Source organism: Adiantum capillus-veneris, chromosome 26 (assembly GCF_014529385.1).
Source record: "Adiantum capillus-veneris isolate H3 chromosome 26, ASM1452938v2, whole genome shotgun sequence".
NCBI classification, from domain to species: Eukaryota; Viridiplantae; Streptophyta; class Polypodiopsida; order Polypodiales; family Pteridaceae; genus Adiantum; species Adiantum capillus-veneris.
The window spans coordinates 36,676,231-36,699,728 of NC_140956.1; positions in this window are offsets into that span (position 1 = coordinate 36,676,231).

Below are 23,498 nucleotides of genomic sequence, written 5' to 3' on the forward strand. Positions count from 1 at the left end.
CAGACTTGGAGTGATGAGCACTCTCTTTACCCTTGTTTTTGTTCTGTACAACAAGAGCATGACCCATACCATCCACCTGTAAAGACTTGTTCTTACGTGATTGATCCTCCTGCAATAGCAAAGCCACTAACTCTTCAAAATGAAGAGGGTCAGGATTAGCTCGCAAAGACAGAGTCAAAGAAGTCTGAAAAGTCAAATAAGATAGTGGTAGTGAATTGAGTGTTTTGGAAACCAAGTCCTTCTCTGGAATCACTTCATCAATGCTAAGCAATTGCTCTTTAAGATCCCTGATTTTTGTAAGATACTCGACAATATCGTCACCTTTGTCCATCTGTATTTTGTCAAGTTGTTTCTTCAAAAACTCTATTCTGGCAGCATTTATTCCTCCAAACATAGCTTGCAGAGTGTTCCAAGCATCCTCAGAAGTTCTGCAAGATCTGATATGTGGTGTGATTGTCCTCTTTATGGTTAAGGCAATCACAGCCATAGCCTGTGCATCTTTAGTATCCCATCTCTTTTGCTCTGGAGTGACTTGTGAGGGTCCTGCACCAACAGCTGCACCACGACCAGGAGTGGCAGGTGCAATGCTACCTGGACGAACTTCATCTTCAGATACATAATCCCACAATCCTTTACCAACCAAAACATTTTTGGCCATAAAAGACCAAAGAGAATAGTTGGTACCATCCAATTTGTCTTCGGATGTAAACGCACCAAAAATCTCTTTCTCCGTAGATTGAGCCATACTGTGGATGCACACAAGAGAGAAAAAGAACCTCCAAGAGATTCACAAATCTCCTCTCCAATCCAAGAAAAACTCTACACAAAATCTCAGCACAAAGCTAAGACAAGCTGCTTCCCAAAAGAACTGTTTACCTGAAGAAAATTTGTCAAAAAGCACACCCTCTTGATCTAAACGCCTCCGAAAAGTAACTTCTGCTACGCTGCTCAGAACAAAATTCTGAGGGCTCGAACGGCTTCGAAAGGGGGGTAAAACCCCAGGTCGCCTGATCAGAAGTCGCCTGGTCAGAATACTCCCGGAACGTCGAGGATGCTCCCACAAGCAAATTTTCCAAAAACTACCTGAAAACTGCGATTGCACGCGCGGACGCGAAAACGCAAGTAGAGGCTCTGGAAATCACCTCGCTCTGATACCAATTGTTAAAGATGATGAAACAGGAAACAGAAGGAAGACAACAACTCAGAGTAGGAAGAAGATGGAGAAGGAGAAGACACAGAGCTTGTGTACGAGATCTCTGTAGTCTCTCTCTCTGTATTGGAATAATAGTTGTGTATTCAAACTCAGAGCTACAAAGCTTATATGAAACCCTAAGTGATAAGCTGTCCTTTCACACCAGATGTCCAGGGGGAAAAACCCAGTGGGAGAAAAGTGCCCCTAGTGAAGCGCGTATACACACTAACACTACTACATGTCTATAGGGTTTGATTTTGAGGTATTTTTAACTTGGTTTAGCAAGGACATGTATATGCAAGGAAATTTGCTAGTTTAGCATCGACTGTCGGGTCACTATAAGTGCCCATTAGTGAGTGTTTTTAAGTGAGACTTGTATATAACTAAAATGCATGTAAAAACTTAAAAAGGTTTAGCCAAAGATCAGAAAATTTCAGTTTTTATCTTGTTGTGCCTCTTGGATTCTTTTGGATGCAGTTTTTTCCTTCGCCTTGCCTTCTCTTTGTGTAGTCATATTGGGAAAGCTCTATGTTCACATCAATTTTGCATGTAGCAGCATGTAGATTCAATTTTGGTCAAATTCAGATTTCTTACTAGTAATTTTTCAAGCTTTCTTCCAAGCTTTAAAGTGCCCCAATTGGATTTGTGCTCTTTAAGTTACGACTAGTTCTTTGCAAGGCTATGGCTATGGCAGCCTAGTGGAAAATTGTGTGCAGACACATTGGGAAGGTATGTAGCTATGAATTTTGGAATTGATGTTGAAGTTGTGGGTTTTTGATGTTCAATTTTGAAAGGGGAGCACCTTGTCTTCATATGCTTTGGCCGGTGTGTGTTGTAAATATGTGCTTTGTCAGGGTTTCGTTCCCATGTGCTATGGTGCTTTGGATGGGCGTGTGCTTGTAAATTCCCAAGGGAGCATATTACTTTTGGCTGGGGTTTACTAAAAGTGGTTTTGGTATACGTTTTAGTTCTGAGGTTGAAGTGTGATCTCTCTTGGTCTATATATCTATAGAGGTGTCCCACTTTTTCTTTTTCCCAATAGTGTTCTAGTGCCCGCCACCGAGGAGTTTCTTCAAGTGACCTTCAATTTACAAGTTTGATTGGATTGTTGGCTTCACTTACCTTCAGTCTTGATGGTGTATACATAAAATTGCAGCCATGGTTAAGCTTAGTGATGCATTGACTAGGACAAATGATGCAATGAATAAGTTGAAGCTAAGTAGCATATTAGAATTGAACATGCATCATATGAGGTTTGGTCTCTACAGTAGGAGCTAGAGGTTCTTGAGGATATGGTTTTGAATGCAAGGGAAGAGAAGTTCTTGTTCATTTTTACCCTTCAAGGATGTTTGGGCATTGAGGTTGCTTACAATAACTTGTTGGGTGTGAGGATAATAGTTAATTTCTTGAAGCAAGGTAAATGGTTAGGAGATGTCAATTACTCTTCTACTTTGTCATGGGTTTCACACAAGAGCTCCTCTATCACTAGTGACAATTGTTGCGGTGATGATGAGGTTGAGTCAAATGTAGAAGATGAGGCTTTGTCCCTTGATGATGTAGATTTTAATGAGGAGTTATGTGCAAGCATTATTGCTCAAGAAATAACCTTGGAGTGCATGTATGACAAAGAGAGCCATGTCATGGATGATTTGGTTTCCTATAAAAATGTTTTTCAAGATGAGGTCTTTCATACTTCTATATGTATGGATCACATGCTTATGAGTTCTCCTACTCGTGGTGTAGATGACATGCATGTTGAGCTTACGGGTAAAATTTTTTCTCCTCATTCTATCCTCATGATTTGTGGACATGTGGACCCATTTGGGGTATTGGGATTGATGTTTGTGATGTTGATGATGCTATTGGTGCATTGAGTCTCCTACTAGTTATGAATTTCATTGTCAGCAAGAGGTTGTTTTGAGCGATGTGGATTATGATGTTAGTCTTGATTAATTGGGCCTTTGATGATCCGCAAACTGAGATGGATGAGGAGATGCAAGTCAATGTGCGACATAGGGTGAAGAAGCTTATGAAAACCTCACATGCATGTGTGCATGTTGAAGAGGATTGTAACTTGCAAAGTTGGGTAGCTATGATGACATGGATACAATGTATGTTTTGTCTTGGCCTAATGTTAGTGATACATCTCAAGGTGGTGAGAATGTTGATCCATGGTCTTTTGGTTTGTATGACATGAATTCTGTTGGTTGGAGCTCGCTAGTGATTGATGATTGTCCTTGTGACTTTGAAGGATGCAATTATGTGTGCATGATAGATGCAAGGTATAATACTTTTTCATTTGATCATGGAAAGGGCATATAGCACTGATGTATTTGTGCATGATGTTTCTTTGTACATAAGCTTGTGCATAGTCTGATGATGAGAATGAATGATCTAACAGAATGGGGGTTTGGCAAAGTATGTTCCACGCATTTTGAGAACCCTTTTTTTTTGTAAACTTGTACATATGGACATGATGCTTGGTATCAAAAAGGTGTGTAGGGTTTGTTTTTGTGATGTTTTTAACTTGGTATAGCAAGCACATGTACATGCATGGCATTTCACTAGTTTAGTGTCAGCTGTCGGGTCACTATAAGTGTTTGTTAGTGATTTTTTTGAAGTGAGACTTGTATATAACAAAAATCATGTAAAAAGGATGCTGTTTTTTTCCCTCACCTTGCCTTCTCTACATGTAGTCGTACTGGGACAACTCTTTGTTCGCATCAATTTTGCATGTAGTAGTGTGTCGAGTCAATTTTGGTCATCTTCAGCTTTCTCACCAATCATTTTTCAAGATTTCTTCCAAGCTTTAAAGTGCCCCAATTGGATTTTTGCTCTTCAAGTTATGACTAGTTCTCTATAAGGTTATAACTACGGAAACCTAGTGGCAAATTGTGTGTAGGTAGATTGGGAAGGCATGTATCTGTGATTGTGGAATTGATATTGAAGTTGTGGGTTTGTGATTTTCAGTTGTGGAAGAGGATTCCCTTGTCTTCATATGCATTGGTTGGCATGTGTTGTAAATCCGTGCTTTGTCAGGGTTTTGTTCCTATGTGCTATGGTCCTTTGGGTGGGTGTGTGCTTGTAAATTCCCAAGTTGAGCATAGGCCTTTTGGTTGGGGTTTACTAAGAGTGGTTTTGGTATACATTTTTGTTCCAAGGTTGAAGGATGAACGCTCTTGGTCTATATATCTATAGAGGTGTCCCATTTTTCCTTTTGCCCAATAACGCAAACTAGTAAAAAAAAGTCTCACTACAAGTTTCATAATTTTCCATAAGTTGAGAAAAAGCTTCTTTTTTCCACTCATTTTCACACTTATCAGAGAATTTTAGAGCACACATAAAAAATTTAATAATAAAAATAGAATTTCCATGGAAAAATAGACTTTTGTATAGTGGAATGTTGACTTTTTGACTCACTTTTGAAACAATCACACTGCTGTGCAATAGACTTACAACTATCATTTTCTCATGTGTATAGTGGATGTGAATCTTGATTTCTCCACTCACTTTTGCAAGTGTGAGAAGATCTTAAACTTGTTTTGGATCTTAAACATAACCAAATTAACATCACCAATTATTAAGAAATGTCAAATTAATGTGAGAACTCAAAATCACAATAGCCAACATAATTGGTTTAGAGGAATCTCATTCTTATAATATTTGTGATAAAAATTACAAAACATATCAAATAGAAAACGAGTGTCAACCCAAAATACATTGTTCAAAAAGATCTATAGGTGCTCTTAGTAAGACAGTATTTAATTTTCTGCTTTGAAGAAAGTGTTATGGAATTGATATTTTATTATTTACTGCAGCTAACAGGTGGAAAAGACTAGACCGAGCTAGGCTTATGCGTATGGAAATATATATATTGTACAATTTATTATTCAAGTGCTCTTTTATGAGCTTTGGCCATTTATGACCGATCGACCAGTTTGTACTCTATTTGACCATTCAAGAAATCTATAAATGAAATATGTGCAAGAGGGTGCACCTGCACGTGCTCGCTAACTCTGTTTCGCGCTCTGCCTCTCTCATGTGAGATTTGCTCTGGCGTTTACGCGTACACGATGGCGAATGGATGGAGATCTCTTGATCTATGGTATGTAGCATGTTATTCTATGGATTTTGCAAGGAGCCATGACTTCCGGCTGTAGCAAAAAGTGGGAATGCAACATACAAGATATGAATAGTGAATCGCAGACCATCCTTGTAAAACATCCTAACATTAACTCCATTCTTGCCAGGTGCTTACTCCATCCTCCAGATTCCAATATTCACTATCTAGATCTTGACATAGAAACCCTATTTTTAAGGCATGGTGCTAAAAATTAACATCAATGACCACTGCATTTCTAATAGATGAACTAGATTCAAAATCACTGTGGCTTGAAACCAGCACTATGTCTTTCTTTTCTATCCAAGTTCAAGCACATCCCGCAAATGCAGGCTTTAATAACTATATATGAAAGTGAATTTCATTCATCTCATAAATCACCTTCTGGTTTGTGGAATCCAGAGGCAAGAAGAAGCATTTGTGTATATTGGCAATAGACACCACCTCTTATTCAGAAACTATGTTTTCTTGATTAATTTCATTCATGTCACTTTATCATCTTGGAGATTATCTATTGCACAACCTGCATTCATAATCTATCCAAAAAAGAAGATCTCTATGTTCCTTTTATGCTCATGTGACAAGAATTCCTTAATGTTACATACGCCTCTCAATATACATTCAAGACTTGCATTGGCAATAGGAGACATATTGACAATTACATAATCATTCAGTTTGTACCGTTTGGCATGCATGTAGACCTTTGAGTAAGAGATTCCTTTAGCATAAAGATTGCTTTCATTCAAATAGTTTTTCAATCTCAAAATCTCCCAACTATACAAAGTTCTTCTTTTCCTTTTGAGAGGATTGAGAGAAATTCCTATTCTATCAATCATTTGAAGGCAAGCACAAGGTCTGAGTCTATGTGCACTCTCATACAAATCCTTTGCAGGTTTTTGTGAGGCAACGAGCACTAATCATGATGTATGCTAATTGGCGCAAGATGTAAGATCTAAATCAGCTCTAGCTAGTCCCTGTGGCAACAAAAGATTTGTATGATGCGTGAGAATATCCTTTCAAAAGGAGAAATACCATCCTTCTCCACATCTAATTGTTTCAATGTTCTTATAGTAGCACTCAATTGTGATAATATGTGTATGTTAGCTCATTGAACCTATTATTTGTTGGTATTTCCAAAAATTCCCAAAGCATTTTACTTAAAATGATAGCACCAGCTTCCATCATGATTACCATGGAATATAATATTGTCAAGAATCTCTCCATAACTTCAAAATGAATACAAAAAATCAACAAATTACCCCTTGATCACAAGATTCTGAAGGATAACTAGTGTTTTATGAGGTATTAACTAGATGTACATCCCTGCAACATGTTCAAGTGGAGAGACATTCTCACCCTCTTCCTCCTCTAAAATAATTCTCCATGCTGAAAATAGTTTTTGAGTAGGTTTGATGCTTTCTATTGACCAAACATGGTTACGAGTATAGTTATAGAAGACATAAGCTATGTCTATCAAAATCATTCCAACATCTTGCAAAGTCTTTTCTATACCTTTCACTATGTTCAAAATGTGTGGTAACACCATTATATGAACCTTTCGTACTCCTCTGCTATAAAAGTACCATGATGGTTCACTGCATTCAATGGCCATCTTCTACTTCTGTGAAGTGTCCGTGGTTATGCATTAGAAACATCTTTCACAACACGATCTATACTCTTTGTCATTTCATTTGTTGCTCTTTCAAAAAGATTTTTATTGAATTTTTTGAAAATATTCAATGCCAAGATATGCATCACATCATAAACAAGGTCCAAAATTATATCAAAGCCATACAAATAGTATAATCTCCAAGGTGGTGATTCTCCTACTAAGACTGCCTCTACTAGAGCTTTGTTGCATTGATCCTTTGTTTTTTGTTGTTTAGAAACTCTAATTGCATCAAGCATCTTGATAGAACATCTCTTGGTTGGTGGATATTGTGCAAGGTATTTGCTATTTGTATCTACATACCTTGGAATCCGCACCCCCTTTGTTACTTGCTTCATAGGAGTTTTATCTCTTATGCATCCAACTTTTCCTCCATCTTTCAAAAGTCCCACTTTACATTGTGCAGGGTGATCTCTTGTCCATGAAATAAGACTTAAGAGCACATAAACCTTGTGTAGCCTCTTGTGTATCTTCAAAAATAGTAGTTGCTGGATAGTTGACGTTGACACAAAATCCATCTACAAAAGTTGATTCATGGTCACTTACTAATGGCTCTAGAAAACATGGAAATACATCACCATATTTCTTATCGAGTTTCAATAAACTTAATGACAAAAATATCACTAGGAATGGACCATTTATTGAGTATTTTTTCTCGATTAAGCACTACTATTTCAATGACTCCACTCTCCTTTGGCTTTGTTGTTGATGTTTGAAAACCATTCCAGTGGCACATCAATGCAAAGTTTCAAGGATATTCGTATAAAGATACAACCAAATAATTAATGTTCAAGTTCTACTAGAGACAAATTAACAAAATATTTAAAAGAGTATTATACCTTAACAATCGTCCATGCAATTTGAACTCGTGTTCTACATAAAAAGCACAAAAAATTGTACTCATTATTTTCTTCTTTCCACCAATACATAAGCTCGCTACTTCATAAAGTTGTTGGATATGTTCTATAGTACACTCCACAATGGCTATTTGGACATCAAAAAGAAACTTCCCACTCCTTTTGTGGACCCCAAAAGTCCTCATACATTTTGAGTTTATCTCCATCCCAGAACTCCTTCATAATTGTATTGGAAAATATATTTGAAAACCCTAGCTTTGTTTTGATTTCCATAGTAAGAAAACCATAACAAAAAGTTTCACTTTTACACAAAATTTGAAGCTGCCCAAATTGGAAAATACTCAAAATACACCATGCTCTTTCTATCCTTTATACTCAAGCATAAGTAACATAAATCAATTCTCATCATAATCTCCAATCGGTGACAAATACCTGCAAAAGTTTTGGTGTCATTCAACAACCCCTTGAAGAGGTCACCGTGTGAATTTGGTACAAAATTGTGTTTATTTCCTTGAGGTAGCTCTATAAATTTGTCTCCATGTAGATCAAATGATCCTTGCAAGACAGCTTTTGTTGGAGATGCTTTGTCCAAATACCGTGTCCTTTCACGACAAGAAAAGAAAGCGACTACAAGGGTTGAAACCTGCAAAAAAGACATATAATAAGGAAAGACAATGAGGTTTCAACCTACTACATAAGTTAACACTAGGTTTGTGTTTGAGCCACTTAAGTGGCTTGAGCCACAATAGTGGCATGGCATCTCATTCTATACAAATTGGCTCTATGACTTTATATTTTTCAAGAAACCATGATCATAGGATACCATTGAGATCCTATGATATAGAGGAAAATTCTAATATAAAATTTATCCCAAAAAAAGAGTAAAATAGAAAAACCTAATTTTCTAGAAATAGTAAGAAGCCACAAAATTTTCTTTTAAATTTAACAACATACACGTTTTTTAGGCCTAAAACAAGTCGATAGATTTTTTTCAAAAATAGCATATGCATAGATTCTCATTGTATACATATCCATGTATTTTTCAAACAAGTTTCAATATGCTTTGAAGGATTTTAAGGGATCTACATGGGATATCAAAACTTTTTAGTGATTTTTGTTTGATTGTACCTAAAAGATGGCTCTTAAACAATTATAATTTTATATGAAATTATTTATATCTATTTTTTTTCAACTCCCTATATGCCTTGAGAAGAATCCCAGAGAGGTTTTGAGGAGTTTTTTTGTGGTCCATGAGAACAAGAATCTCCAAAAAAGTTGCTTATAGCCACAAGTGGCTCATGCTCACACAACCCTAGTATTAAACAGTGATTTAGAATCCCTTTTACTTACATATTCAATGTCATAAAAAATACTTTGTTTGTTATCTTCTGAATTCTCCAAAAACAGTGACAATCTGTAATTGGGATTGTCTTACAACATTGGAAATAATAATTGGTTGATGTTGTATGCTACTCAGCCCATAACAATGTGCAAGCTGCCTCACTAGGAGAATAAAGAGGGCTACTTCTATTTTACAAAAAACTTGATAATTCCCTATAAATAGAACCATTAGGGTCTTCAGTGTTGTGCAGCTCCACTACCATACTAAGAAATATACCAGGAAGATGCACATCAAGATTAGTTGAAGCTTACATGATTAATGACCAGTGTTCAAGGCTTGCTAATAGATGGCTCAATGATGCTAAAAAGGAGTATACTTGAAGTGAACACATATGGGATATTATGATCTAGAACTACAGTGCATAAAGGGCTCTATCGGTCTATTTTTACGGCTCGTCAATTGGAGCTACGGTTAGAAAGTTATGCCAGTTTGAAGTTGGAGTTGATGCAGACCTAAATTGGATTGAGCAACTGCAGTTGAGGGGGTAGAAATAAAGTGAATGCATGGGACTAAAGAGATCACTTTGTGGAGCGCATCGGCCTTTTTAGATCAGTGATCGAAGTTACAACTCCCAAGATATTGCCATATTAAATTTCACCGGAGGCCAGTTTCGTACTAGTCTGGTCGGCTAGGTTAGTGTGCAATCTGAGAATTTTTTACTTCAACTAAGTTCCGAAACATCATCTTTTGTAGTGCAGTGATAATTCTATATGCGATAGGAATTGAACTCGCCACTACTTTAGTCAATATATGTGTCATCATTGTGCATTGGAAATGCTTTAATTGATATGGTGCCCTTACAAAAGCACATTAAGCCCTTCATGAGAATTTATGAAAGATGCATTGTCTTGGAGCGTGTTGATTGCAAGACATGCCCAATAAGCACTCAATTGTTGTAAAAGTGATGGCTTCTCACTAGACAGGGGCACCTATGCTGGCATTTTAAAGGAATGTGGCACTAAAGAAGACCTTCTCATGGGCAAACGAATTCATGAAGGTATTGTTAGTCAAGACTGTTGGAGGAAGATGTCATGCTTAATGATGCTTTGGTCGATGTGCATGCGAAATGTGGTGCCTTTATGGAGCAAATGGCCACCCAAGTGTTTTTTATTTTAAGCCAATGGCCTCCCAATAGCCAAAATAAGGGCTTTAGTGTGGAAACAATGGAAAAGAAAACAAAGGCATGGAGAGATAGCACGTAGGAAGCGAGCTGGGAGGAGAAGGAAGACGCTGAGGTTCACGCAGGCCAGGGTGGTACTCGGATGATGTCGAGAAAGAAGGAAAAAATACTCATCTCGCCAAGGTGCACCTTTTCGACAATACTCCCGAAAGTTTTTGCACTGATCAACTCTGCCACGCCAAATCATCAAGAGGGCGTTTCTACTCTCCCTTGCAACGATGGTGTTGTTGTTGCTTAAGGAGGGGAGGTATTTATAGAAGGGAATGAACGTGAGAAGAGGGTTACAAGAAGAAGAGGGAATTGGCATGAGGAATTGAGGAGGAGAACGAGAGGTGCATGAAAGTCGAACGAGGAGAGCTCGGACGAGGGCAAGACAAGGAGGGGAGCGTGAGGATGTAACAAAGGGGGATTTGAGCAAGGAGAAAGTGAAATAGCTCTCTCCCTCCCTCTCTCTCTTTGCCTCTCTCTCTCTCTCTCTCTCTCTCTCTCTCTCTATTTGTGCATGAGCAAGGGAGGAGAAATCAACTATCTCTCTTGTTCTTGGACAAGCAAATAGAATTTCTATGTCTCTTGCTCTCGAACATAATCTAGACAAGAAGGGAGCAAGGAGCTAGCAAGGAGATCTATTTCTTTCTCGCTCACGACATCAAGGAAGAAGGGTAAGAAGAAGGTATTTGAAGCCAAGGGCATCGTTAAGTGGCAGGAGAAATAAGGGAGCTTGGAGGAGCAAGGAAGTCCAAGCAAGGCCCTTGGCAAGGGATAGCTCCGACAATCGGGGAAGGCTACCTCTTTCTCGTGCATAAGCATTAAAAGAGCTATTGGAGATCAATTTTTTGGCACATAAGGATGGATAAGAAGCTAGAAAAGAGTGACATAAAGAGTAGGAAGGATTTTTGCAGAATCCAAGGGCAATTGAAGAAGGTAAAGCGGTAGGAAAAATTTTCTTTCATCAATATCGGTTCGAAGATTAATTAATCATCTTATTAAGCCCTGATGTCATTATAACAACCCAATTAATCCTATAAAATGGGAGCTTATACTCCTAGTTATTAGATGATCCAAGTGATGATGTTGTTAACAACCTGCCTTGGCTAAGGATTAAGCTGTACTCAAAGTTTGACTCGATTAGTTGAAGTTTACGATGATTGTCAGATCCATTTTTATCTGTTGTTCCGGCTCTCCCTCTTTCACACCTCTCACAACCAGAGGCCCGCCCCTTTTACGGCTGATGCTTTGAACACATATCCCTTGAGATATTTGGTGAACCCGACACAAAATCGAGGCGGGATGGGAGGTAAAGATGGATAATTTAGAGCAAATGATGAAGCTGATTGAAGAGTTAAGTGAAAATGGTTTTGATGATAACAGTTCCAGATTTTTTGAAGATGTTTTAATTGGTTCAAGGATCTTTTCTTGAAATGGAGACCATGAAGAAGAAGAATCAAATGTATGAATCTTTGGATGCAACTTTAGATACGATATACGATGAGAGGCGAGTCTTTGATGGTTATGATCCAGAGAGCTACCTAGAGTGCTATGAGTTGGAAACCAAGTTAAGAGGGATACGAGAAGAGTTAACGATCAGATCCTTTGAGTAGTTAGTGTGTTCAAATTTGAAGGAGAAAATTCAAGAGGTTACCAAATCTTGCAACAACAACTGGGAATACTTCAAAGAAGCTATTGTACAAGTAAGTTATGATCATTATGCAAGCTATCAAGAACAGAGTCCAAGTCTACCAAAATACACAAATATTCAAGAACAAGTAGGATCAAAATTAGAACCTGTGATTGACGAGTGTATTGTACAAGATGCTACCTTCTTACAGGCTAATGATGAAGATATAGTGCTGCTATGTATGAAAAGTTGGGCTTAGCAGATTCCTTACATGAAGTAGAAGTTTTCAAGATACACAGGATGAATTTTTCAAAGAACCTATACATGCCGTACAACAGAAAAAGAAGTTAGGGGATCAAAACAACGAACTAGCTAAATCTCAAGAAGATATTGTGCAAGTGAATGAGTGCAGCCATATTCAAGTAGACATGCATGAAGATTTGGTTACATCTGATACTTTTGTTTCTGACTCAGAATTAGAGAAATTTTTAGGCCCCTCTTGCCAAGGTAGTACATTCCATGTGGGAATTGTATCTTCAATCGGCATCACTGGCTTTTGACCATACATTAGCTCCGCAGGCATATAGCTAGTTACTGAGCTATGTGTTGTATGATCATCCCATAAAGCATATGGTAACAATTTTGGCCACTCACCAACTCTTCCTTCGCAAGCCTTAGCCAAAGCTTTGATGATAGGAGGATGCCCTCTTTCACTCTTTCCATTGCCTTCAAGGTTGTCAGCTGTGGTAAGAGAAAGCTTGATTCCTAATCTGGTAAAGAACTCCCTTGCTTCCTTAGCATCCAGCTCACCTCTATCTGCAGTGATCTTTCCCACACAGCCATAACGGAAAATCACCTCATCAAGAAGGAATTTGCACACAGCTTCTGTGGTCTTAGCTCTTAATGCTCTTCCTTCAACCTGGTTAGTTAGGTCCTCTCGTGCAAGAACCAAGTATCTCATCTGCCAGAGTCCTAAGGGCATTGTGACTAGATCCACAACCCATTTATAGTGCATGGCTAGTGGATATGTAGGGTGCAATCCATCACGATGTTGGACATTTGAATACATCTGACAAGCTACACATGACTCTACAAATTGAGATACATCTTTATACATACCCTTCCACCAATATTTTTCTTTCAACTTGGAGAAGGTTGCCCACACACCCCTGTGTCCAACCCATAGACTCTCATGAAACTCTTGCATGAGCTTTACTTGAGTCTCTTTTTTACATATAACCCGTTGTGGTGTAGCACTCTTTTGTTGAGGATGCTTCCACAAGTAACCATCCCTCAAAAAGTACCCATATGCTTTCCTGCATATCCTCTTGAATTCTTCTTCAGACCAATCATCCTGTTTTGTTAGAGTACTCAAGTAGCTTCCAATAAGAAGCCAATCACCTTCATAAAGCTCTTTCAAGAATGATTCAAGTAGATTAGTCATGCAAACATTGTTACCTTTGACATGAGAGATAGAATAGAAATTTGTGCCTACATCATCTCCCTCGTCAATCATTTGTGACTCATCTTTATACCTTGCCCTTGATAGCATATCTGCCACTGTATTGTCTTTACCTGCAATGTGCTTAAACTCAGGATTTCAGGACTTAATGTAGGCAATCTACCACAACATAGCAATGTCTGGCATTGAGCAGCTTGTAATCATCCCAAGAAGTGGTAGACAATCTGTTTCTACAACCACACATGCACCAATTAGGTACTCTTTCCCACTTTTCAAGGCTGTAACCATACCCCATAACTCTCTCTTTATCTGTGGATAGTTTCTTTGGCGAACACTTAGTACCTTTGCTCCAAATATTACCACATACCTGTGTCCTTCTTTTTCATCTTGCCCTATTGCCCATCTAATCCCTGTAGGACTGGTGTCTACTGTAACAATTACTCGCCTTTGACACTCATAGTCTACCTTTCTCAAAGTTGTTGCTGACAGAAGCAACTCCTTTAGCTTTTTCATGGATTTTACATGTGTTTCTGTCCATTTAAACTTCTGATTCTTTCTAAGCAGCTGATAAAGAGGATAATCTACATGTGCATAATGTGGAATCCAAATAACATAGAAGACACATGCTCCCAGAAACCTTCTAACCTCAGCGATGCTAGTGCATCTTTCTTTCATTCTTTGGATGGCATCTACCTTTGTTGGACAAGGTTTCCTACCATATGGCCCGCACATGTGCCCCACAATGAGCACTTCATTGACACCAAACATAGACTTTTTCCCTGACAATGTAAGATTCACTTCTTCCAACTTAGACAAAATTTTATCACGATCATTTATGTGATTTACCACAAACCTGCGACATCCCTTGAGATCCAAAGCTTCATCTTTGTCACTTTCTTCACATCCTTTGATACGCAACTCATCAATGAAAGGCATTGTGATTTGAGGAATAAAGTCACGTAAGAACTTATTCATGCCATTCATCATATGTGCAACCGAGTTGGTTGCTCCCTATGGCAAGGTACACATCCTTACCAAACCCAAAGGTGTCCTCATGGTTGTCAAGTCTCTGCTTTTGATTGCAAGCTGAAATTGATCATACCCTGAGTAGAGATCCCCCATTGAGTAGATTTCCCTCCCTGCAAACACCTTTGCAAACTCATCCACAATTGGACCTTTACCTACATTTCTAATCGTCACCTTGTTTACTGGTTGCATATCTTGGATGAAGCGTAGAGAACCATTCTTCTTTGGAACTGTGAACCACCTGTTTGAGTATGGAGCACAAGAAGGCTCCAAGATTTCCCATTTTGATTTTCTCATTCAGTAGCTCTACTAACTTTGGCAAATGAGCCTTTGGAACTGGAATAGGCCGCAGATTCCAAGGCACATGAGGTATTGTGAAAATTACCATAGGAGCTACAATAGAAGGATCAACACATCCTATCTCATGTGGCTCAAATGCAAAAGCCTTACCATGCTTTGAAAGCATTTCTTTGAAGCACTTTGTATCCTCCAGTGTTAGAAACTCCTCGCGACCAATCTGCAACTCTTGGAAAGACTCCTTTGTGAAGGTATGCCCAATATTCTTAGGATTCCTCAAACTTGGTTGTAAAGAAGCCTGCTCAATTTTTTCCCTATTTTTGGGTGGTAAGGGTGAAGCTACTGGTTTCACCTTCTTTGCTACACTCTTGTACTTAGTTTCAACATGGACTTCTGGGCCAACTGTTTGGTTTTCTTTAAAGGCTTCTATTACTTGATACATTTCCATAGAGCAAACTTCCACAACTTCATTTTCAAGATGCAAACTAGACCCCATTATAGCATCAAGCTCACCCATAGTATCTACAAAAGAAACTTGTTCACACAAACCCAAAACATTTTCAGTAGGCTCTACCAACCCACTTTCTCTCATGCCCATTTGTACATTATGTACATATTGCCTCTCACATCTCTTCAAATCTTCAGGTTTTGTAAAACATACTGATTCATTCCTTGTTACCAAGGAGCCCATTGAGAAAGTTTCACCTATTTTTGGATCAGGCGAGACCCTTTTTCTTTCTTTACCACTGCAATCCCGCTTTACAATGGTACTTGGCCAAAACCCATCATTTCCCTATGGTCATGAAACTCTTTGCTCACCTTTGGTAGAGGATGTTATCTGAGGTTGTCACGATTTCTTTCATGGTTCACACAAACTGTGAGAAATTGGACAACACGTTTACCATCTTTGCTACGTATCCTAGCATATGCAAAACCATCGTCCATTACCTTTGTTTCCATTCGAACTCCCACAATGTAGGGCTGTCCAAGGATGAGATGATATGAAGATGTATCCTGTACAAAGAAGTTTTGGTCAATCTTTACATCACCTATTGTCACCTTCACACCTGGACATGCTGCATACAATTCATCGGATGAATTGTTTGCCACTTTTACCATCCAGCCATGATCTGTGTGCATTGGCCATTTGCACTTGTTGTAGAGACTCTTTGACATTATGTTTATTTCTGAACCATGGTCAATCAAGGCAACAAATGGTTCTTCAAGATCACCTACCTTGACCAAAGTTTCTGTAGTAGCCCTTGCCCAGTGACTTTGTGAATAGTAGCTCCTAGGAATATCTTCAACTTCTTCATTTGAGAAATGCACTTGCTTCACTCTCCCACAAGATTGGTAGCATCCTAACACAACTCCATCATCCTCCTTATTTAGCAGCTGCATCCCTTGTGTCTTCGAGGTTTCCCCTTCAACCTGTGGACGAGAAACTTCAGCAAGGGTTTGCCTCTTCCTCTTGATGATGTCAATGATCTCCTCATGGAATTCACGCTTTGCAATGCCAAGAACTTCTCCCAAAGTAAACTCAATCTTGCTATTTAAGATCCTTTCCTCCAAGACTTTCTTTAAATCTGTAGAAATCTCAATATCAGATTGTAGTTTATAAGTTGGGCCTTTTGTCTTACCTTTTGCTGGCTCTTTCTTCTTTCCTGTTGTAGACTCCTCCATGAGTACTTCAGGTGGAGATGCTCCTTGTGTTGAGGGTGTTTGAGAAGGCATTGAGTCGCATCTTCCCCCACTTCTAGAAGCTCTTTTTGATGGTCCTTCGTCAGCACTCTCACGCCTGCGCTTCTCTTCTACAATCGCCTCATTTTGTTGGCATTTTGTAATGTAGGCATGCACTGAAAATGAGTCCACTGGATCATTCCATCCTGTTTCTAAACGTATGCAATCACCTGCTTCATGTAGAATCTCTTTTGTAAGCTTTCCCTTTTTAGCTAATTGCATGACATTTGGCCAAATTTGACCATGATGGTCATTCACCTCTTCATCACTAAGATGCTCAATTTTTACTCCATAAGTAGCTGCCTCAACTGAAGAGGTGGAATGGTTAGTTTCCATATCTTCAACTAAGGTTTGCATCCCCCCCTTCCCAAAGTTAGTTCTCAAGGGTAGACCTGTCTCCCTTAAGTGGATTTTTCCATCCTTAAAAAAGACAACATCTTTTGATAAAGCATCACTAAAATCATCACAATCGCTTCTTACATGGTCTGTACTATCACACCAAATACATCTATTAACAAACCCTTCTTTGGGTTGTTGCCTTTGCCTAGGAAGTGGCCCTGATGATTGGCCTTTTTCTTCAAGCTTTGCAAGCTTCACCTTCAAGTCACGCATTCCCTTCACAAGCTCATCTAGCATGGACTCATCAAACTTAGGAGCGATAAAAGTAGGCTTTACCATTTTGTCAGAAGTTGAGGTTGAAGGACTTGTAGTGTTTACTACCATCTTGTCCCTTCTTCTTTGTCGTTTGGCAAGCAACTAGACAGCACCTTCAACTTCATTCCAGTCGGTCTTTAGTCCTTGCTCAGCATCTTTACCTTCAAGAAGAATCCCCAAATTTTCTTGAAACTCTTTACCTGCGGATTGTAAGAAAAGATTTGTCTTCTTTGCATCTAGTGTGGCCCTTTCTGTCCTGGTGAGTTAAGCATAGCGCCACTCAAATTCCCTAAGTAGCTCTGTTAATGATAGTCCTTGCTTTGGCTTGACTACCCATTCTAAGAACGTCCTTTTTGTCACTCTCTCCGAGTCCTCCATGAAATATTCCTCCTTTAAAGCTACTTTGAGCTCTTCCTAATTTCTCCCATGCCCATCTTTAATTCCCCTAACATGATCCCTAATTTCTGGAGCAACAACTAGCTCAAAGCTTTGAATCATCTCACCTTCTGACACGCGATGCAGCTCCATCTCCTTCACATACTTGCATAAGTACTTGGTTACATCTTTGCCATTGAACTGATCCATTCTGTTGACGACCGCTTGTATGGCCTTTGTTGCTGAAATCTCCCTTCTTTCAGTAGCATATTGTTGTTGCATGAACATTGCAAATAATTGAAACATTTGCGTTGTTGCTGGGTCAAAATGCATACCCTATGGCTCAACATGATCACCCATGGTTACCCACAAACTCTCACCCTGGCAGATTTGCGTCGGGTTCACCAAAAATATGTCAAGAAGTAGGCGGTCTTGCCAGGAAGGCACCGGGCCTCTTGCTGTGAGAGTTTGTGAGGAAGCTCAAGGGTTATGAGAAAGAGCTAAGATGTAGATAACATAGCTTCTAGAGCTAAAGAAGAAATGTAGCCAAAGAAGCTACTCACTTTTCCTTACCAACACACACGTGATGGAGAGAACTAATGAAAGATAGTCATAACAAAACAAAAATGAAAACATCAAGATTACGATCATATTGTATCATGGGTAGGATAAAAGTGTTAATGGATGAGTTAATGATATTTAATCTTTGTTGTCCAAATAAGCTGCGGATTGCTCTTTGGAACTGTAGCTTTGTGCTTACTATAATGTATATGTTTTGTCTAGCGATTGGGATTAGTTGTGAGTACAAACCTCTTGATTCATAATAAAATAAACACATTCACATCAAAAGAGAAGTCATAGTAAATAATAGGTAGTATGATGGGATCTGGTGAGAGAAGTACTTCGTTGAGCCTTTCAGAACCAAATAGAAACACTATGCGTTGCTGAAAGTGAATCTTCCGGCTAATCCAAATGTTGACCCTAATAGATTGCACTGAATGGAATTGAAAGAAATTACCTCTATGTGGATTATGGTTATTCATCAATGATATACTTAGTATGTTCAAAGATAAAGGTGTGAAAGAAGTGAAAGGAGAAGAAGAAGAGAGTTTCTCTCCCAAGCCCTATTGTTGCCCTTAGGCAATAAGGATACTGCGGGGAGAGAAGTACCTGTAGCAAGGAGATTCTAGAGTTTGTGGAAGAGAATGAGAACCTTAAGAGAGAGAGATTCTTGTGGAAGATGAAGATATGGTTACTAACCTTGTGCACATAATTGTTTCCCGCAAGAAGGTTGTACCCATTACATTGACAAGGTTGCTTCTTGAATACCTTCCAATGAAACAATTAGGACACAACAAGAGAGATCAAAGGAGTAGTAAAGATAGAATTAGGGATATATCTAAGTGTGGTGGTGGTATTAAAGATAGATAATGAGGGATAGAGATAGAGTTAGAGACAAATATTGGACTAGATATGCAAATGAAAGGAAAACTAGCAACATATATCTTACATGAGAGCAATCGCCACCACCTTAATGAAGAGAGAAGATGAGGCAATACTTCAGCCTTTCTTCAAGATAAAGTGTGGCACTAAGATGAATGTGTCACAATGGAATTGAGCTATTCTCACTCACTCATAACTTGCCCCAATGAAGAGAAGGTTGCCCTTTTTATAGGTGAGGGAGCCATGCTTTACATAATCACTTGATTAGGCTAAATAGTTAACCCAAATCAAATGTTCTTTGGATATTTATTAAAATGGGAAATATTAGGACTCAAAATATCATGAAATTCAGCATCTTCGGTCGTTGAGGCTCCATGTGGGTGCATGATGTATGTGGGCCCCACCTAGGTATCTTTTGTGTGGCTCCAGCAGGGGGTCCCAACTTGTGTGTCTTGTCCTTCAAGGCATCTTTGAGGTGTCACATTCACATGATTGTGTCTTTTATCCTCCAAATATCTTATTCTATGGAAAAAGACCAAGATTACCTCTTTTCACTTGATTCACCTATTTACCATCTCTTCTTGCAGTGTAGTTGTGAGAGGATTTTTCACTCTTTTCCCTGTAACTCGGATTGACATGCTTCAAAAGGAAAAATTTTCCTACTAAAAGAGCTTGACTTGGTTTTATCCTTTTCTCCATGCCCTTAGGTCGGGAGTTTCAAATTGGGATGGTCCAAGAAGCTTTGGATCTTCCTTTTCATAAAGTCTTCTAGTAGGCCCTTCCCTTTTGTATGTATCCAAGAAGGTATGCATTATTGAAGGGTTATATTATTAAATAAATTTGAAAAGAAGAAAATAATTTATATATGGTAGGGTATAGATGAGATATTAGAAGAAATATACAAATGCTTTTCCCCCCAGACAAAAAGAGACACAATCATTGATACTTCTCTTGCAGTACTTTCTAATAGTAATGTACATTTATATTACTTCAAAGGTAATACTAAGGTATGGTAGAAAGATTTTATTTATGCATATGAGTTATTATATGAAGTATACTTATGCGTCAGAAGTCACAAGATAAATCGTTTAATGCCCGTTCCCACTATATACGTGCCACAACACGACAACGTGGTATCAGAGCCTAGCTTAGGAAACTGGAAAAATCCACATTGTTTAAAAAATTTGGAAAAATGAATTGGGAACTTAAAGTTCAAGAACTCACCAGCATCGATGTTTCAGGAAGATGCCGAGCTGAGTATCGCAAGTTCAAAACATTCGAGATAATGTATACGGAGGCGTGTCGTTCTCCAAATTACAATTTCTACCAAAGTATGATGGAAGTTTTGACTAAGGCTTTTGCTCCTCCATCACTAGGAATCCATCAAGGATGGAAGCTTGCATGGAATAGTAAGAGTGGTGTCTTTTACATCAATGCTACAAAATTTGAGTATCTATCCAACTCATTTGAAGAAAATTTGTTGGGCACATGAGTTGTGGGTTATCCAAGTTTTCTACTTCCTTGGGACTTCTAGAGAAGTCAAGATCACTGTTGATGGTACCAAGACAACCTTGAATAAATGGATTTTTGATCAAGCGAAGTAAGTAATCCCTAGTGATAGGATTAAGCCTATTACCATTCCAGATATATTTCTTCGAAACGAGAATTTTGTATTATTTGAGCCTATTAGCATTGTGTACAAGAGGTACTACTCTGATGAGATAGTAGACTATAAGCATTTGACTTCAGACACCTATCATCTATATCACCATGTTCCTGGGAAGTCAACTGTGCAGATCCTTTAAATGTCGCCAAGCTTTGCAATAAGTTAGAAATAAAGTGTACCTTAGCCTCTTGGAAAGGATACCTTCGTAAATACTCTAGCATAAATATGAGTTTGAGTTTTCTTGATCTGAGTACCTTATTATATCTTGTGATTTATTTTAAGATTTAATCGGTGTGTTAAGTCTCTAGGTTTCCGTCAATTTACCGACGTGAATATTATCGTATAGGTACCACCTGCCACTCTCTACACCACCACTCAAGAGAAGAAACTTCTTCTCAAGAAATCCCAACCTCTCAATTTCAAGGGAGAAGGAGCTAATGTAGAGCACAATGTTGAAGTCTAGTTAGAAGCAATGAATGACTATTTTTAACATGCAGGCACCCAGCTAGCAAATTGGACTATGCTTGCAATGTTTCCTCTAAGTGGCGATGCAAAAATATGGTGGAAACAACATTGCAAGGACTTGGGTGTTTTAGGATCTTCCCAGTCTGGGGGAAATTAAAGAAGCGGATACAGCACGATATCTTCCATGTGCTCATCGTGATACCAAAATGAATGAATTCTTTGCTCTAAAGAAGTTATCTTTATCGGTGGGAGAGTATTACTCCAAATTTGTAACTTTGCGAAGATATGTCCCAAAAATGTCTACTGAACAATAGGTAGCACGGTTCTGTCAAGGGTTGAATCAACCGCTAGATATGCGCCTTGAAGCAATGAGACCTATATCTCTCCAGGATGCTCTCTTAAGGGAAACACCGCTTGCCAAGGAAACATCTAGGAATCAAGGAAGAGGAAACTTTAGAAGCCAAAGGGCCAGACCCAACAATTGGAGCCCCAAACCTATTAATCAATCTTATCAAACTCACCCTATAGCAACAACAGCTACAGTAACGCAACCGCACCATCCAAATGTTCGTTGCTACGAGTGTGATGAGCTAGGTCATTATAGGAGTCATTGTCCTAGAAGAAGCATAGCAACAAACGCAAATTCTATTCCTGTAGCACAAAATGGTAGAGGTCAAACTATTCATCGTGGAGGATGGAATGCAAGAAGAGGACGATGTGGAAGAGGAGAAATGTCTCAAACTCATGTCATTATTATGGAAGAACCAAGAGTGGGAGACCAAGCTGAAAAGAGAGCAATTCTGCATGCCGCAATCGACAACCTAAGTGCTCACCAGCAATATGAAGTCATTCAAGCACCAGGGTCTTGCCAAGGTGAAAATTTTGAATTTTGAATTGATTGTGGAAGCACACAGTCGTTTATCTCTCCTAAATGCATGAGAAAGCTAAAACTAAATGAGTATCCTGTTGGGAGACTAATTTTGCAACTAGAAAACGGGAAGGAAGTCCTAACTTAGCATACAGCAGGACATGTAGAATTTGAACTAGGGGGATACTCTACGTTTGCAAACTTTCACACTTTACCTTTAGGCATTTATGATGGTATCTTAGGAATAGACTGGTTGAAACAAAATCAAGCTCATATTCATTGTGCACAAGGGAATTTTACCTTTACATATGAACTAGGAAATGAAGTTTTAGTTCAAGGAAAGAATGGGAATCCAAAAGCTCACTTAGTCAAGGCTAGTAGACTTCTTAAGGGATTACAAAGGGTCAGCAAATCTATGCAGTCAAACTCAACACGGTAGAGGACACATATTCAAACTTCCAACCTAATTGCTTGAGAGAGTATTCAGATGTGTTTCCTGAAGATCTTACAAGTCTTCCACCACCTAGAGAGGTTGATCACGAGATAGAGACTATCCCTGGTTGTGAACCTGTTTCGAAAAGACCGTACAAGATGTCACTCCCTGAGGCAATAGAGCTTAAAGAGCAACTTAGGAAACTTATTGAGAAAGGATTTATCCAACCAAGTACTTCTCCTTGGGGTGCTCTAGTTCTTTTCCAGAAGAAGAAGGATGGTTCTTTACGACTTTGCATAGACTACCGTGGTCTTAATCAACTCACCGTATCCTATTCCTAGAATATAATGCCTCTGACCATAGAAGCATTGGAATGTCACCATTTAAGGCTCTTTATGGTCAAGAATGTTTGGCTCCGTTAAACTTTTTAGATCCTACTATCAAGGTAGAAGCTCCAAAGAAAATGCTCGAAGATATGGAAGCCCAAACCAAATCAATATGTAAGGATATTCAAGATACTCAGGATAGACAAAAGCATTATGCAGATAAAAGGAGATCAGACCAAATCTTTAAAGAAGGAGACAAGGTATTACTTAGGGTCAGGCCCAAGAAAAGTACCTATCCATGGGAAAGTATAAGAAGCTCCCTCAGCCCAAGATATTGCGGACCCTATGAGATTTATCAAAGTAATAAGTGATCAAGCCTATAAGCTAAAGCTACCTTCTAACCTCAAAATTCACGATGTCCTGCATGTTAGTCTACTAAAAGCCTATGTTGCTAACCTCGATCAAATTTTGGATACCGAACAAATAGTTGTTCCAACTTAAGGAGTCCTTGAACTTCAACCTGAATATATCCTAGAAACTCGAGAAAGAAAACTTAGGAATAGAAGCATCATCGAACACCTCGTCAAATGGAAAGATTTCCCTGAAGAAGATGCCGCACATGGGAAGATGAAATTACTCTCCTTAAAGATCATCTAGACATACCTTTGAGATAAGGACATCTCAATTTTTCAAGTTGGGGAGAATGTA